The following is a 15,182-nucleotide window of genomic DNA, read 5'->3' as shown; positions in this document are numbered from 1 at the left end:
GAAGGGTACTGCCATTAGTTATGCTCTATTATCATATAGGAAACACAGGTTGAGAACCAAGATGCAGGGACAATAAGGTAAAAAAGAGCCAGTAAATTTATGTGTCAAATTTCACATAACCCAAGCCTGATTTTTAGATAACAATATATTTCACTTAATAAATTCAAGCACTGCTCTAAATTGCTAATGATGCAGTTACAAGTGCCTAGCTGTTCTGTAAATCATACCACTGGGAATAAAGTCAGTCACCCAGAAAATAACGAATACACAATTACTGTCCACCTGTAAAAATGTTTTTTAAATGACTCACCCAGAATTACATGGGGATGTTGTGAAGCAGAAATCTGGATCCAGATCACTGCCCTGGACACTTCTCTGCTGGCTTCACCATGACTCCATCCTCCTTCCTGCAAGTCTCTGCCTCCTTTACTTAACGTATTTCAATCTTAGTGACAGCTGAAGGAGTCCTACAGACATCTCTCTCCCTTACCTTACTGTTTTAAGGTGGTAAAGGCTAATCTGCACACCAACAAAGGAGCCCAGACAGACAATAGTGAAACAAGGGAGAGGAGTAAATAACCCTGGTTGGAGTCTGGAATGCACATCATAGGAGAGCCTTCAGCCCACCAAGGGCCCATCTCCCTAAAGACACAGAAGCACAGGCCATTATGGCAGACAAGAATCCAAATTAAAGACCCAAAGGAAAAAACGCCCTGTCTCAGTCCCTTCCAAGAGAGTCATTAGCCCTGTTGTCCAGACAGGAAACCAATAAAGATTAAGAAAATGATAACAACTCTACAGATCACATTTCAGACTTGGCTGAGTTGTTGCCCAGGAGGTAAGAAATTTTATGGAATGCAGGGGAAATATATATATTTTTTTGCTTGATTTTTATTCTATTTTATTTTTAGGTTACACATGATGCGTTAGAGGATATTGAAGGGATGAAGCAAAAGTAGAAAAAGAAGAAAATTCAGGTAATGTGGGGAAGAAGCAGCTTAGGAAACAGAACTATCCACTGATGTGGACTCAGAGAGTTGGCCAGTAGCTTCACTGGTCATGCCCTGCACCTAATCACTTTGGTGTGTCCTGTCTTCTTACTAAACTCCACATTCAATTAAGGGTAAAGGCCTTTTTTTCTTGATGCACGTGTGCGTGTGTACATGTGTGCATAGAAATTGGACTGTGGAGTGACCATGGGTATGGAAGCAGGTATGCAAGCACAAGCAAAGATCATGCCTAGACAGTGAATATTAATAGAGTGGCCTGGGTGCAGGGGAGCGAATGGATTTCTGAGGGCCAGCACTGGGTTAGAAAGCACCTATATTTCTCTAAGGGTAAGTGCACATGTAGGATATCCTTTCTATGGGGCCAGTTAACTCCTGGATATGTCTGTATGTACACATGTGTACAAGCGTGAGATGGTCTGCACCACCAGCTAAAGTAGGCAACTGCTGCAATGATTGACACTGTACATAGGTACATATATTTTTACTACAGGATAGCCTTTGCTGTCTTTGATTGCAAATGCTCCATGTGTCCATCTGTTATTTGTGTAGCTAGCCATATATGTATGTGTATACATGTAGTTTACATGTGCTCTGTGTATTTACTGGGAATACATTTTCAGCCTTGCTACAGATTAGAGCTGGGGGCATGGAGCTATAGCAACCTCACCTCTCTCAGGCTGTCACATCCAGCATGACATATTTTCCTCTAACAACTGCGATTTACGTTCTGAATAGTAGGCTGTGTAAAATCAACGGATCAAGGAATCCTCTCAGTAAATGTTGCATCTTAAGTAAAACAGAAGGTGTGCACATAAACAGGGTCACATATTAATGTCAGTATGATGTCAATCACACTTTTTTCTGACCTTCAAATTCTTGGTTTTGTAACCCCTTACTATGCTTTTGTTAATACTCTGTAACATTTGTGGTTTGGTTTTTTTTTTTTTTATATATTTTTATTTTATTTTTAAACCTTTAGTAAAAATTTTGTAAAATTTCCAATATTCAAAAATAAATTGAACTCAAAAACATAGTGAAATCTCATCAGAACGCGTTAAATGTGTAAAATCAAACACCTCAACAGAAAGACTAGAATATTTAACACTGACAAAATTGAAGGAATGCTGGGAGGACAGCAGGACTGCCAGTACCTGAGGGATCTGTGAGTGTGTGTATGCTCATGAAGCTGTGCATAAGCCTGTACCAGTGTGACCTGCTGTCTATCCCAGTGGAAGAGGACAAAGGGAGGATTAGGGCCTGCCTGTATGTAGTCAAGTTAATAAGATGTGAATCTCAGATTTCTGCCCATATCTTTTTCTCTACTAGATAACTAGAATCTCTAATTTTTCCCAAATAAGTCCCGTTACTGCTAATGTACCATACAGTGGCACTTTGCATGCAGAAGTCGCTGCGTTAAAGCAGAACTGGTCCAAAATATGAAACACGTACTAAATTACTCACTTATATTTTACAAAATCTGAAGCAGCTCATATGATCCCAGAATTTCCCAAGGTTTTATGATAATTTGGAAAAAACAAACCAGTGAGACAGATAAGTGAGCAAAACGTGGCAAAATCATTAAATTTGTAGAACTTTCTGTCCCAGAAAATTTCTACTATATTCCCTGACACTTTAGATGCTTTAACCTCTGTAATATTGAGGGTCTTCCTCTTTCAGCTCTGTAGCATGCTGTTCACTTGTGCCCTTGCAACCTTTCATTACACTGCAGCTGCTGTGGCACTGTCTTTACCCAATATGTCAAGTGCAGCCATCCACACGACCTTGCAGTGGCAAACTCTGAAGTATAGTCATGTCTTTTATATCAGGTTTCTTGTTGAAAGTGATTGTCATTAATGTTTAAAACACCCTTTTCTTCCTCCTCACTCCTGCCTTGTAGCTATTATTTTTAACTCCGTACTATGGTTTCATCAACCACAGTCCTGAATTTTCATCATACTTGACCAGGGCTGTATATTCTAGTAATTAAGAAGCAGTCAACAGTTCCAAGCAAGTAGAGCATTCAACACTTACCTTCTTCTGTTCTGAGAACCTATTTCTGATACAAGTACCTACATGAAGTAAACACTTTTTTTAAAACAATAAATTCTTCCAGGAGCTACAAATCCAAAGATAACAATCCACTTCTAAATACAGAAGAATCCTTCTCAAGACCTTCATAAGGTACACAAATACTTGGTTGTGATCCAAGTGTTTTTATCACCATTAATGGATATCATGGATATGCACTGGACCTAGTAGCAGCTCTTAACACCCAAATCAATTAGATTTTTTTTTTCCCCTCTAGTGTTTGATCTTGTACGTGATACTGGCTTATCTCAGCATTTCAAAACACTGGTAGAAGCAGTAATTCTAGCAAGTAATTTCCTTTGTTTATAGCAAATTTCTAGTTTCTGTAAAACGGGTTGGTTTATAGTACTCTGTTCCTTTAAGTTTAGGCCTATTTGCCTTTTGTAATGGCTTTGATCATTACACTGAAAAATTTGTAAGTGTGGCTGACAGTATTTATCATCATTCCATACTCATGCTATCACACCATAAAATGTAGTTATCTTATTCCATATCTTATATCTTTTCTCAATATATGTAATCCTGAAAGCACACTAGTCCTTTTCTTTTCCTCCTAGCATAGCATTATGACATGAGTGATTCAGAATTTATTCTTTTTTTTTTTTTTAAATGACCATATCAGAACATCATTCAAATTTCATCTGATCTTTTTTTACCCAATAAATTATATTTTATTGTCAAATATTAATTCTGGAGCATTTTTTATGCTCTACACCATGCTGCTGAGGTGTTTTGCTTTCATTTTTTTTGTTCTTCTCCCTCATTAGGAAACCGTTTCAGATCACCTATTTCTGATATAATGAACTGCTACGTTTTCAGATTTAAAGAAGAAATTTAAATAGATTCATTATTTCCTTTTGTTCCACTTTTTGTTTGGGTAGAAATTTCTATCTTACATGAAAAACAAATCTGTAGAGGTATTTTATCTTCAACTGGAACAACTGACATAAGTGATGAAAAATGATGTTAATTAACTAGGCCATCTAAAAAGATGGTATTGGAGGTAGAAAAGGGCAGTATAATATACAGGGAAGAGAAAAAGCGGGTAATCTGACATCTTGATATGATGATACAATAAATACTGTAACTGTAGATGTAAATTTCTTAATTATAATGAGAATAATAGAGTCTTGCTTCAAGAACAATCTAACCAGCAGTGCAGACAACAACATAACACAAGATATGGTAATAAGTGATATTACAGAGACCCAACATGGAGGACCACTTCATACAGTGATTCACCTACCTACAGTTTTGTATACACAACTGACTGTAAAATTCCTTCTTGCATTGTTTCAGTCTTCAACTATTAATTCAGCTCCATGAATAAAGACCTCTGCTAACCACTGAAAAAGAGACCACAAATCACAAATATAGAGTTGAGGATAACAAAATAGAATTAAATGCCTTTTCATAACACTGTAATCTAAAACACCTCCAAATCTGCCCCAGTAGAACAGCACAGGCAACATAACAAGACTGTGACATGCATTTAGAAACTCCAGAGCAGAAAAGTGCAACAGATGGAAAAGTCTACCTGAGAATTTAGCTCACAATCCAACAACAGAATTGTGCCTACTTCTAGTACCTATAACTAGATAATATCTTAGTAATACTGAAAAAAATAATTATTATTCTACAATACTATTAACTCTGCTCCATTATCTAAACTGAATGATACTTCTAATTTATTTGTAATCAAAATATTAAAGTATACATCTCTCTCTTTTTTGGGTTTGAATAAATGTTACATATTGTACATCTCATAATTCTCATTTGCTTTTCTTTTTCTATATGCAATTATTATTTACCCTTTTGGGTGGAATGCTTTGATCACTACTTAGAGTTACATTGTCAAAGAATTTAGAATGTAGGAATAATATACCTTTTAAGTTACTGTGCGTAGCTGTATTTACAGAATAGTCTTAATAGTCCACAAAATGACAACTTAGTGAAGGATTTTTTTTTTTTTTTTTTAATGTAACCTCTGTAGTGACAAGAATATTAAAGGAAAAATGGAAAGCATGCCTTCACACACTGTATGCATGTTACATGCATTTTAATAGAAATTCAAATTGCTGCAAAGGTAAATAACACAGTAATAGGGTACACAATGGTTGTTAATTTGAGAGAACATTTCAAGGACAAGTTAACATTGAAATGGAGAAACAAGCAATGACTAATATCAGTCTCAAATATCTGAATGCCTTCTAAATATTATCCAATTGGACATGTTCATAATATTCTAAGTTAAAAAGTCAAATATTAATATTCATAGTATGCTTATTGGAAGCATTTATCATTTCATATGTCAGGCATTTACTTGTGTAGAGTACAGTCTCATCAAAAACAGTCGGCTAATGCAGCATACATCTTCAGAAGAGATAAATTTGAATGTGTGAAGTTCTCTTTACATTTAATAGCTGCAATTGTTTTAGGTGAGAAAACAACTTTTAGTATCACATCCTGCCAAAAATGCTGACAGTAATAATGTTGGCAATGCAAAAGGCACTTTTCAGATAAAGCCTATGCAGACACACATCAAATTATAACTCACATGTAGAGCTCTCAAACTATCTCAATATTTCCAAACTGTTTCTTTTTAAACTACAAATACTGAAACAAAACAAAACAAAAAAAAGCCAACAAACTTTAGAAATGATAGTTGTATCGAGTTGTCACAGCTTGTTCTCATTCAACATTCTGCGGAAGAATTAACAGCTACTTTAAATTGTTTCATTGTTTATTTCAGATACAAAGAAAGTTTCTTTAAACTTGCCCTCTTAATAGAAATCTGTTTCTAACCAAAAATATTTTCAGGATTAAGGTTTACAGAATGCATTTATATATTTTGCATTGTATTCATATAATTTAAAAGTTTCCCATTTTTTTTCATACTGAACTAATTTTCCCAGAGTATTTGACTATAGTAATAGCAATACTATCTTACATGTTGTATAAGTCCATTGGCCATAAGTTGCTACAGGTTTGTTAGCAACCCATGAATTTATCTGCAAGCAAATGCAAGTGACTTATTTTCATCCAACCTGAATGAACTGCAGATTTAAGCTGTAAAAATTACTATATATTCACACAAAACCATTGATAGAGATTATTCCTTGAAAATCTGTGAATACTTGCTGAGAATGTAGTCCTATATAAAGAAATAGCTCATGAATTCTTAAATCTAGCCTGCCTTAGAAAACAAAAGACTTGTGCCACTGTGTAAATGCATGGAGATATGACAAAATCCTTGAAACTTGTGACTACATATTTCTCAAATCTAGTGAAGTATCCCAATATCATTGCTTTGTTTTTCACCGTTTTAATTTCAGAAAAGTTAATGTTGTTGTTAAAAAAAAAAAATTGTAATTATGGATTACGCAGTCTTTTATCCACATTGTTAGAATAATATTTACACACTGCTTTGGTTAAATGCAACTTTCACTCCTACTTGGTGAAGATTATTTTTGTTTGAACAGGAAAAATGTTCCTTGAGATGAGCCTTTTTTTTTTGCTTCTCGTCTTCTGTCACAGAAACAGCAGTTACTGCCTTAATTTTCTTGTAACTGTATTTGCTCCAAAGTTGCTATTAATTTCCTTGCTTATGGCACTGAACTGCAATACAGACAAATTCAGACATTCCTTCCACTCCGATTTCTCTAAATTTTCTGTCTGCTTCTTAGTAAAACCTTCTAAATGCGCCTCTTATCTTCCTTGTCTGTTTCCTGTAGTAAAAATGCAGACATACAGTACAGTTCTGACTAGCACTGGGTCATAATAAGCTTAGCACTGAATTTAGAAGTGTCAGGACACCTATGTGAACTTTTCTCAAGTTCTTTTCCCCACTTGGTTTATCTCTAGTAACAGTACCTCTAATAGACCAGATGTCCACAGCTAATTTGTTCTACTACTATTTACCTATGTGCGGTACAACATAAGTTTTATAAACACAACAGTAGCCCCCAGTCAACAACCCTAAGGTGCAGGAAAGCACAGTAAGCAAATTGACAGAAACAACTGAAATAACACCAGAAAACAGAGATAAAAGGCTTTTAACCATTTTAACTGTATTCTTATACTTTCTTTTTCTATATGGTTGGGTTGTCCCCAGCAGACATGTAAGCCCTCCCATCCAGCTGCTCACTCACTCACTCTCTCAACCAGGATAGTGGAGAGAATTGGACAGGCAGAAGAGAAAAAAATTAAATTGATTGAGATAAAGACAGTCCAGTGAGTGAAAGGAAAATAAACAATTTTAAAAACAACAACAAAAAATCCAAACAAAGAACTTACACTATGATGTAGTTTCCTTATTTAGCAGAACCTCCACTGAAAATCAGACATGCCACTCATAACGATATCCTCCTGGTTACTCACATGGTGGGAAAAATATTAGAAGTTTAACTATTGCACTGATAAAAGTATGGCTTCAAATTTTTACATTTCATAATCCTTGAGACTAACAACCATTTACAGGAATTTGTTACGTGAGTTAAAAGAACCAGTATCTGGTTGACAGAATAAAAATTTAGACTATCAGTGGCCAAATGCTTTACCTAACTCATTTTTCTAATCTTAATAACCTTTTCCTGAAATGAGTGAGAACAGAAAGTAATGCCAAGTTCATTTGTGACTTGCTTTTGGTAATGCACTTATACAGTTGATAAATTATTATTCACAGTATTTCTACTAAAATAAATTTGGAAATTAAGTCATCTGTGTCATTTCCAAATGAGCTGTATCTCAAGCCAAGAACTTTTACCTAGTTTTTCTTATCATACTTTCTTAGCTACAGTATGACAACGTACAATTCTCTCAATTATTTTGGTATCTACTTTCCCAGAGTCCCCAGTAATAAGTATGGGATTCCTCTGGTACTTTCAATATCTTTTCTTTTAATTGTAGGGCTATTTGAAAATTAGAATTAAATGTTCCAGTTTGTTACTGATAATAAAGCATAATATTACCTTACATGATAGATATTATTCATAAAAACAGAGACAGAAGCACACATGAACAGGTAAAGCTAGGAAATAGGATCCAGAATTGAATTCCATATCTAGTCCAGGTATTCTTATTCACCTTCTGTATTGGTAGGGATTTCACCCATGTGAAGTCTGCCAAAAGGAAACTACATAAAATTTAAAAATATGTGCTATTTTACATAAAGCAATAAAAAAAGGATACACTACCTTGAAAGCAGTCACCCTAGATACAGATTTAGAGCGGAGGAAAATCAAATGAAATTGCACCATTGCACAGGCTTAATAGGGGAAATCGAAGAATTATCATCTGTAATATTACCCTTTTTACAATATATAATTGATGAAGCATCCTATACTGGGTACTAATATTGCATTATGATAGCAATACAGCTTTCAGCTAAGAAACCACATTGACTAACCAGTGTGCAGTACAGTATTTTAAAACTGATCTTTCTTTTTTCTTATTATATTTATTTGAAGGGCCAGGAGCGTGCTCCCTGTTTCTTGCATACATTTATGACTGTGGTTCGGAATAATAAGAATATTTTACACCTTTATGGTTCCTTCTGCTCCAGTGTGCCTCAGTGAGGAAATTCCTTCTGAAGACATCCTTCTGGAGGATAAAAATGATACACATAGCAGCACATTCTTTCTGAGTAATTTTGTGGAAGCACAGCTTTTAATGATGTGTAAACTTACCATAAAGACAGATGAAGCTAAAGTATATAATGGAATTTTTTTTCTTTGTTTCTACAGTCTTTTATGCAAACAGGAGTTTCAGTTTTGTTTGCCCATTTTTTTCCCCCCATACTTGTTTTATATTTCCAAGAGAATCAGTATTCATACATAGAGGACATTTCATATTACAGGATACTTCCCTAAACTTTCATAGAATGGTTTGGGTTGGAAGGGACATTTAAGATCTTCTAGTTCCAACCCCGCTGCTACATCCAGGAACACTGCCCACTAGACCAGGTTGCTCTAAGCCCCATGCAGCCAGGCCTTGAGCTCCTCCAAGGAGGGGGCATCCACAACCTCTCTTGGCAGCCTATTCCAGCATCTCCCCACTGTCACAATAAATAATTTCTTCCTAATATCTAGTGTAAAACTACTGTTTTCGAGTTTAAAGCCATTTCATCACCTAATTCTTGCAATAAAACAAGCTAATATTTTGAACTAAACTTTCCTCCAATTATTTTACCATTTTCTGTATTTGCTAGAAATTTGACAAGTTTGATGTTTCTATTATTTCTGCTAATGACTTGTTTTGAATCATTTTCTTCTGGTTACCAACAGATGCTGGTTTATAACTGTTATCCTACCATCTCCTGGTACTGAAAGAAACAGAACCTCAAATTATTGGAAAGACTGACAGCCCCAGTTCTAACAGGATATTTTCTTTAGAAAGGATTTTTCTTACCTTTTCAAAGGGGAACTTTTTGAGAGCCCATCTAGATATAATTTCATTAAAAGCATACCACATTCACGATAAAATAATTAGGAGTAGTTCTGCATCATTAAAATTTCTACATTGTTTTCCTAATGAAAAGGATAGAAGGAATGAAAGAAACTTGGAGAATCTGACTTGCTGCTGAAAGGAAAGAAATGACATCCGTAGTCTCTCCTATCTAAAATTTTATTTTTAATAATTTTATTTATTACACAGGTTGTACGAGGACTTCATGCAACAGTACTTTATATATTTTGCCTGACCAATGTGCCATTCCTGAACAGATGACTAAGTAGAAACTAAAGACGGGCAGTAAGACAGACAAAAACATGCTATAATGGAATTCAGGAGATAGAGTTAGCAGACAGATTAGATAACACTGGCTCAGATAAGGTAAATAAAATTTTGGAGATCAAAATATTATTGTTAAGTCCCAGAGTCTTATTCTGTCTCTCGAGTTGAGTGCTTAGTTGATTGACTTCTTTTAATGTAAACAAATAAATTAAAATACTACTCAATCTTGGTTTGTATTTGGATGCACTGAAACTAAGAAAACTGCACAGCAGGGAACTAGAACTTCATTTTCTCAACGCATGAATAAGACTGGAAAGAAAGTCTTTGATTTGATCCATAGAATCCATTTAATATCTGAAAAAATAAGATAAACTCAAACACCTCTCCATTTTGCAATAGCTCTGTTACTGTAGATACAATTTAATTTTCAGTACTATTTTGGCCATTTTGCCCTGATGTGTAGATTAGTGCAACAGTATCCTGAGGTGCCAGATTTTTCACCTCAAAGCACTAGAAGACTTGAATATGTTTTCCTTTATTTATGCTGTTCCATCTGAGAGCCTAATATCTAATTAAAATATTATTTAATATTAAATTGTTCAGTGGTTCCTGACTCTTCCTGGAAAAAATGTTTGTACTTAGCTGTAGAGCATTTATTAGATTGTATTTTGCACCTTTCTATCACACGCAAAAACAAAAAGATAACATGCAAAAGTATACCAGAAAGAACGCTTTTGATCACATTATGAACATTAGCTATACTGACAAACAAACAATTGCTTAAGGTTATTTCTTCACTGCATAACTACTTACTTTCCCCTCTAAAAGTCCCTGAAGTATTTAGAAAAATGCCTGCAGTACAACAATCGTGTGCATACACAGCTTGTCAGACACACATGAATTAAACCTGGCCAGAAAACTTCCATCTAAATTGAATTTCCACATAGTTTGCTAGTGCTTCAAAATAGAAATTATTCACGGTGCAGTACCACTGTCTGTCACCAGTCACTACTGTAACAGAAGGTTGAAAGGAAAGATCCCAGTGAGTTCAGTACTTTCCTAGAACATTGTTCTATTAATCACAGTTGTTGCCATAAGGAATGGAACCAAATTAGGAAACTCTAGTAATAAAAAACTAAATGTTCTCTTTTGTTCATTAATACCTAAATATGACTGTGGTCATATTCTTTCAATTCTATTTCTTGAGAGAGTGTGTTTGTTTGTTTTGTTTTTCCCCTTTAAGTTCCCATTAAGGAAATTCTGTGATCTAGTTGGTATCTGAAGGTGTTGGTTTTTTTTTCCCCCCCTTTCATCTAGTTTGTTTAATAAAAAAAATATGCTGACTACAATTTTTGTGACTTAGTCCTGTTGCACTGCATGATGTCCTCAATGAACATTAAATTCATTGTGCACAGTTAAAGAAATGCAATCTTCCTTGTGTAACAAATGGCATATGCTGTACTTCTGTAACAGCTGAGTAAAGGACAATTTGTTATTTAGAAAGGCAAACTTATTTCAGGTGTTTAACTTACCAAGAAATGTTCAAACACTTGGTACAGTTTGCTCTGCCTGTTCTTAATGCTCAAGTAGCCTTAAACAAATATTTTCTACACTAATCACACAGATGGAAATCCCAGTCAGAAAATTTCATTTTGAAGCAACAGAAAAACAATTAAACAAAAACTTTAAAAAATAAAAAGGCTCAAAGACAGGAAAAATAAAATGAATAAAGCCACATGTGCTGGAAACAAAAAACAAAAAACAACAAAAAAAACTCTCTTGCTCTTTAGCTAAAGACACTTCTATCCTAGGTTATTATTCTAACTACTACAAGTTAGATCCTCCCACTCTCACCTCAATGGTATACTACAACATTAGGGATGTTAAAGTACTTACACCACATTTTGTATAAGCTATGAAAACATAAGGGAATTTTCTTGCAAGATCAGCACTCCTTTCTCCGTTCCGTACACTTACATTCAGAAGAAAAGTATAACAGTGATGCCAGAATCCTGACAACCTTCAGGTCTCATCAACTAATGGATAAAAGAAGACTAAAAGACAAGCAGTGAATTCAGAATCAAAAACTGCAATGAACACAGCAATGCTAAGCATGAGTGCATAGAAAAAATTATAATAGGAAATACATGTCCTTCTCAGACCAAACAAATATTAAAACTGAATTCCTTTAAATTTGAGTGCAGTCAATAAAAACCTAACACCTAGGTCCTTTTTCTGTAATATTGCTAAGCATAGGAAGAAATTACATTATCTCAGCTCAGTTTTCCAGCAATCCTTCAGTCACTGTATATAAGCACAGAAAACAAACAGACAAATAGAAAATGTAGAATAAAGGCATGTATAATTCACTTTTAAGTCTCAAGTTCCACATTTACACTGTCAAATGAAATATATCTAACTGCTGACACTCAAGAAACAACTGAAGCGTTACAAAGGCTTACATTATAATACGTTTCCATCACTATATATATGTAGATAAAAGAGTTTCCTGCCTAGCCATCCGATTACTGACATTTCTGTGCAATCTGACTCTACAGGTTATGTCAAAAATAAAGCAGTCTTAAATCTCATAAACGGAGAAATATTCATGAAGCTAATGGATCTTTCAGAAAAATATTTTAAAATACATTACAAATAAAATTAGCAGATGGTGTCATAAGCATATGTAAGTAGTTTCTGTAACTACTAGTGTTCATTCATAACAAAAAAAATTGTTCTAACCCATAGAATATCTGGAAATGTACGATACTTTCAGTCAATCAGTGAAAAAGAAAACAGAATAGGGTAAAAAAAATTGACAAGCTATGGGTATAACTTTTGAATCAAAGTCCATGGAGGAAGGAAGCCTTCTTCTCAGTTTCTTCACTTGGCTGTTTATCAAGTGATGTGCTATTGCCTATTAACTAAGAAAGAACATTATAGAACAAATACCCTGGCAATATGGATGTCTCTCTGAGATAAATAAAACCCAGTGTTTTACCAATGTATTTATTTTACATGACAGCTTTTCTATTGATAGTCAAAAATTCCATTTATTATCCACTACTTTCCTGTGTTTTCTTTCACTGATGAAAAATTCTATAAGCAGAAATGAATTACTATGAAAATAATCCATATATTTACTGTTTATTAGATAAAAAATAGCTCCACAATGTAAATTTCTCTTTTCCCTGGAACTGCAGAAATATTATAGTCTGGGGAAATCCTAATCCCATAGAGATGATAAATATGTTCCTTTCAATACATAAATGAGGGAATCTATACCCCAAAAAAATTAAAGGCACAACATAAGTAATCCAACTAATTTAGTTTAAAGTAGCAATATCCACAACTATAAGCTACTTTACAACATAGGTTATCTTTGCATACAGTATAATTTAGTGCATAACACGTTTGACAGATACTCAGATTTTAATAGGTTTACAACATATATGACAACAAAATTAAATACTGGTCTATATATATAATGCATTAAAAAAATTTCATGACAGTTAATTGCAGCACACAGCATAAAATACACATTGGAAGTACTTAGTACTTTAGAAATTAAGTATTTCATTACTAAAGTACTTTAGAAATACTGAAGTATTATTAACTGTTGCGAAATATTTTAGAGTTTATGAAGTTCACAACGTACTTACATCTGATATTAAAATAAATGAAGCCTTTTTTTTATTTTTCTGTTTCTTTAAATTTGTCTAAACACAATTTCATTGCCACAATTATTCTGCGTAAATCATTAAGTATTATGGTATAAATCTAATATGACCCACCACAACAAAATCAAAAAATTATCTCTCTCTGGTCTGTAGGATGATTTTATTTTATTTCATTATTATTATTATTTTTAAGATGTCACTTTTGGCCACATAGGATCTTGAGCTGATATATTAGATCTCAGTATCTCCTCCCTTAGCCTCAACCTCAAATTACAACCAGTGGTTGGGGAGAATATCTGCAACACCTTTCACACCACGTCAAACAATCATACTTGTCTCCATTTGGTCATCTGGTGAAATGCATTTCTATCAGTTGGAATTGTCTGATATTCTTTTCCACTTGTAAGACCTAGGATATTTGATCATAGTAACATACAATGAGACTACAGTAACAGGAAAACCAGAAGAAGTTTGGGAAAATATAAACATAAATACTATGCCTGAAAAATGAAAAAGTCAGAATAAATGTGATTTATATTTGGTCTGACTCCTTCTTTGCCTTTGCTTTGAGGTTCAGCTCTGCTCAACGTGTACCTCAGCTTGTAATAAATAAACCAAAATAAATACAAGTCTGAGAAATGAGTTAAACATTTTACTGCTCTAAAGGCATGGTAAAAAAAATCGTACCATTAGATTAAAAAAAATAAAATTGTTAGGAATGAAAACAAAATATAACACTGCAATATAATTGCTGTAATGAATGATTAGTATAGGAGAATGTTTCTCTACAGATGTTTTTCTACTGTGTCCCCATCTTTCAGTCAGGATGTACTATTTAATTTTCTCTATCTTCTTCAAGTTTGTTTTTATAAGGGATCTGAGGACACCCAGAGGCCATTCTTCAGGACTCCATTTCAGCACCTGCTGCCATCACCCTTGCCCCATCCTGCAACAGGAGTGGGCTGGCTCCAGCTCCGCACAGCCCTGATATGGTCAGGGTATTTGCTCAAATCCTGGCCTGGCATCATCCCCAGGGTGGTGTTTGATTCCCAAGGCTGGGACTGTCCTCACTAACCCACAAGGGTTTGGAGTGGAATGTGTTCTGAACCCCCGTCCAGGTGCCCTGCTGAGGTGTCCCTGTAGCCTCTGAGTCCTGGCCCCAGGCAGTCTGGATATGCGAGCCATGCTTATAAGGAGGAGACCTTTCATCACACTGGTTTCATTGGAAGTGTGCTACCTAACTCACACTAACAACTTCTCAGCACTACTTTTCAGGCTCTACAAATATGGACTTTTTAATCTTTAAGTTTCACAGTAAAAATGATTATGCAAACTATTTATTCTCTTAAAAGTTGTCATGTAAAAAGGGCAAAGAAGTTTAACAGACAAAAAGCTCCTCTTGCATTTCACTTTGTCCTCAGATATTGGATGGGCTGGGAATGGTGAAGAATAGATTCTGAGAGATGCGCATTTAGGTAGTTCAAGTCTGGTCACCTTCAATATATGAGCTTTCATGATTACGGATTCAGTAATACCATACCACCCAATACATCTCATCATTTGAATGGGCTCTCATGACCACTCTTAAGGAGTTTGGTCACGCGCACTGAGAACTTTCACAACTAGATTAGTGAATAGTGCAGTTTATCAAAGCAACAGAACACAGATTCTA

The 15,182-nt window shown here is 34.7% G+C and overlaps 1 long non-coding RNA gene across 3 annotated transcripts in view; it reads left to right on the top strand.

Annotated features, from left to right (window-relative positions):
- The window catches only part of LOC146544503 (uncharacterized), a 90,293-nt gene that overhangs the window by 31,729 nt on the left and 43,382 nt on the right, over positions 1–15,182 (top strand). For all 3 annotated transcript variants that reach the window (XR_014883177.1, XR_014883175.1, XR_014883176.1), the window contains exon 2: positions 912–977. This is a non-coding gene — a long non-coding RNA (uncharacterized LOC146544503). The remainder of the gene's footprint in view (positions 1–911; positions 978–15,182) is intronic.

Source organism: Meleagris gallopavo, chromosome 4 (assembly GCF_905368555.1).
Source record: "Meleagris gallopavo chromosome 4, MGAL_WU_HG_1.1, whole genome shotgun sequence".
Lineage (NCBI taxonomy): Eukaryota > Metazoa > Chordata > Aves > Galliformes > Phasianidae > Meleagris > Meleagris gallopavo.
Note: the sequence above shows the minus strand (reverse complement) of the source record. Positions and strands in the feature narration are given on the sequence as shown.